A 3,346-nucleotide genomic window follows, 5' to 3' on the forward strand; every position below is an offset into this window, starting at 1 on the left:
TCCCACCTGACCCAGCCTGGGACATCCCAGAAGGTTTATCACATAGGGTCTGACTTCTCTTCAAACCCTTTGCCTACAGCACTCAACCTTTCTTCTTTCACTTACTCCAGACAATCCAGCCTCTGGATGCTTTTCTCCTATTATACATATTAGGTGCCTTCTCCAGATACATCCCACAAACTCTTTGGTGATCTCATGCCCCGTTTGTCAGTGGTATCCTTGATTTGCAGGGATTTCCCACCACTCTGTGCTAGTTTCAGTAGATTCTTGCCCGGCTACTCCCCTGCCTCACACTATCTGTTGGACTCAACTCACCACGATTTCTGCTCCTGACTATTCATTGCTCTGCAACATTGTTAATTTATCTACCAGGTGTTCCGTGTGGAGGGGTTTTGAATGAAGGTAGAATATTCTACCCGATGATGTTCTCTATCTAAATCCCTTTCTCCCTGATATATATTTTTTCTCATTTTGGTTTAGGATTTCATTGTGAAAAAAAGTCTCTTAAGACTCTTGTTTGTTCTCAGCAAGAGCATCGACTGGCATAACATGCCTGACTTTTTTATTCACAACTTTGCATCAGACACTGCAGGAGCCATAGTGGTGAGTAAATAATATACACAGGGTCCGTGTTGTTGGTTGGAAAAGATTGATGAACTGTGGAGAATACATAGCTGCTAAACCCACGCTAGGGTCCATGGAATCTGGAGAGTTGTAAAGAACTTTGTTGTATACACTGAAGCAATTATTTCAGTGTGTAAAATTGAGGTCAGTGCTGATTGACTGGAAATATTAGTGTGAATGGACAGAGAGAGGATGCTAGTTGGTGGGAAGTAGGAGATGAGTGGACAGAGATGGATGAGGAAATGAGTGAGTGAATTTGTGGCTGGGTAGAAATGGATGAGATCCCTTTGGACAACACCACTGGCTGAGTAGCTTCATGATCTGAGAGCTCTTCCATCAGAAAGGAAGATCCTGGGTTTTGGCTGGGCTCCTTGTTACTTTTGGAATATCTGATGTTCTTTTAGCTGGGGATTTATTGGAGACTCCGGAGAAGCCTGTGGCTAATTTAGCCTTTTTTTAGGCCTCCAGAGTTAGCTGTGATGCCAGGGCTTTGTATAACCTCCTCAATGAATGTGTGAGGGAGTAGGACTGATGCTGGGAGCACTTGTGTCTCATTTACTATGTTTGCCCCTTTGTGACTTACAGGAGATGATTAAGAAAGAACCCTGGGACTCTCTCTCCAGCACCATACGGCTCCAGGCCATGGCCATCATTATCGAACTGAGGTAACGTGACTTCTCATTTAACTGCCCAGCCTTCACACCTGGCTTCTCACTCCATGCTCGGTGGGACCAGAGTTGCCAATAGCAGTCCCTCACTTCGTGCCTTTTTCTCTTTAGATGCTGAGGACTCTTTGGGGAGGAGCTAGGGGACTATTGCATGGCTGACTGATGATTTTCTACCCAGTAACATTGTAATCCTCTTTACTCCACATGTGATTCAAAGCCAAGAGTCTCTGCAGACATTTTGAGATGATTTTCTTTCTGGAGGTGTCAGCTGAGTCATTTCCTTCACTCTCTTCTGTAACGTTTCTGAGCCGGATTTACTATTCGGGTCACCAGTCCCTGCCCTCCCGTGCTTTTCCTGTGTTCTGTTAATCTTTGCCAGTGTCTTACTCTTCTACATTGTTACTGTTCACATGATCTTGTTCTCTTGTATAGTCCAGATGTCTCTTAGTCTCACGCTCCTTCAGCATAACCCTCAGTTCATGTCCTCACCATCTGATGCCTCCGTTACGCTTCAGCACCTCAAAGTCCAATCCAGGCTTCTTCCTTTTACCAGCAAAAAGCATGTGGTGAAGGCCATGGGCTCCCACCAGAGAAGGGTCCTGCTGAGAACATTCCTCAAGAGCGTGTTTTCCCTGCCACTTCTAACGACATTGCAGGCGCAAGGAGTAATCAGGGGTACAAGCGCCCAGGACACAAAGGTAACTCAAGAATGGCTTCCTGTTACTTACTTTGGGCCCATATTGGTGATATGTGACTACACTGTCAGCGAAATTTCTCATGGAACGCCATTGTGGAGTATCAGTTGGGGACTTTAGCCCCGGTGACGTGGCCCTGATCATTCGTCCCATGCATACAGCAAGTAGCTGCCACATTCCCAATTATGAAAATGATCCATCCGTTTTCAATTTACTAGGGAACTACTGGGGATCCCAATCTGGGTGGTGAAGCTAAAATGAGGCATGTGGAATGAGGAAAACGTACTTAGTGCTTGCCCCAGAAATGGGGCTGGCTATTGTTTGATCACTGACCAGGTATTTCTGGTGTGTGGCACCTCCCACAGCTAGGTCCTCTTGCATGAAGGGGCTGAATAAAGTTGGGGTCCTGCGGCACTCGATACAGCCACATTTTCAGCCTGAACTTTACTTTAGTCCCTACTTTTGACCTGCAATTATTTGCAGTTACACCTTAGCACACGTGGGCACCTGAAATACCTGATTTCACACCTAAATCCAGTACTTTGGCATCCAAGTGATCAACTTGACGGGTGAAAAGACCAGTAGGAGCAAAGCTGCGCCTGCAAATTGTGGGTGTAAATATGGTGGCAAATCTTTAAACATCTGACCCGTACTGTCAGAGTTGCTAAAGCTTTCAGTGCCTGCGCTTTTTTAATTCTGAAAAGCCATTTATGGCCCTAAAGTTGAGGGGAGAGAAATTACAGACACTGGACCAAATTCACTACCAAAGTCAATAGAATTTAGAACACTTAATTTGCCTCACATCCCGCATGCTCACATATGCTCTCTCTAACCAAATCATTGGAGTGAATAGTATCTAAGACCCAGAGGAGTAAAGGGCACAGACACAGGGCCGGCGTAACCCATTAGGCGGTCGCCTAGGGCGCTACAATTTGAGGGGTGGCGACCACAGTGGTATTTCGGCGGCGGGACCTTCCGCCGCCTCTGTGGGGGGTGGCATTTCGGGGCGGGACCTTCCGCCACCTTGGGCAGCAGAAAATCTGGCGGCGCTCCTGCAAAGACAAGGTGATATATTTATTAAAGTGATATTTATTTCTAATGTTAAAAAATCTCATTTCAATGTAGGACTTTCTTTGCTATAACATTTTCCTTACTCTGATAAGGGCTTTGCTGCATGTTATCTTCCCAAGGGAGGCATTGATGAATTCATTACATCAGGTTTGGGGGATGATTTGGAAGATCAATTATAAGAAAAGGGTCATTTATACTGCAGATGTCTTTCTGTTATCAGTTTCCTTTGGTTTATAATGGAAATGAGGCAGGGATATAACGATGCATCTGGCTTTCTGGGTGATTGTC

General features: G+C 45.5%; 1 long non-coding RNA gene across 1 annotated transcript; it reads left to right on the plus strand.

The window, feature by feature from the left end:
• Window positions 1-478: 478 nt before the first annotated feature.
• LOC135984045 (uncharacterized) lies at window positions 479-2,215 on the plus strand. The gene is made up of 3 exons (XR_010601978.1): window positions 479-603; window positions 1,210-1,289; window positions 1,846-2,215. It is a non-coding gene; the product is annotated as an uncharacterized LOC135984045 (long non-coding RNA).
• The last annotated feature ends 1,131 nt before the right edge of the window (window positions 2,216-3,346 follow it).

This window comes from Chrysemys picta, chromosome 1 (genome assembly GCF_011386835.1).
Source record: "Chrysemys picta bellii isolate R12L10 chromosome 1, ASM1138683v2, whole genome shotgun sequence".
Taxonomy (NCBI): Eukaryota; Metazoa; Chordata; order Testudines; family Emydidae; genus Chrysemys; species Chrysemys picta.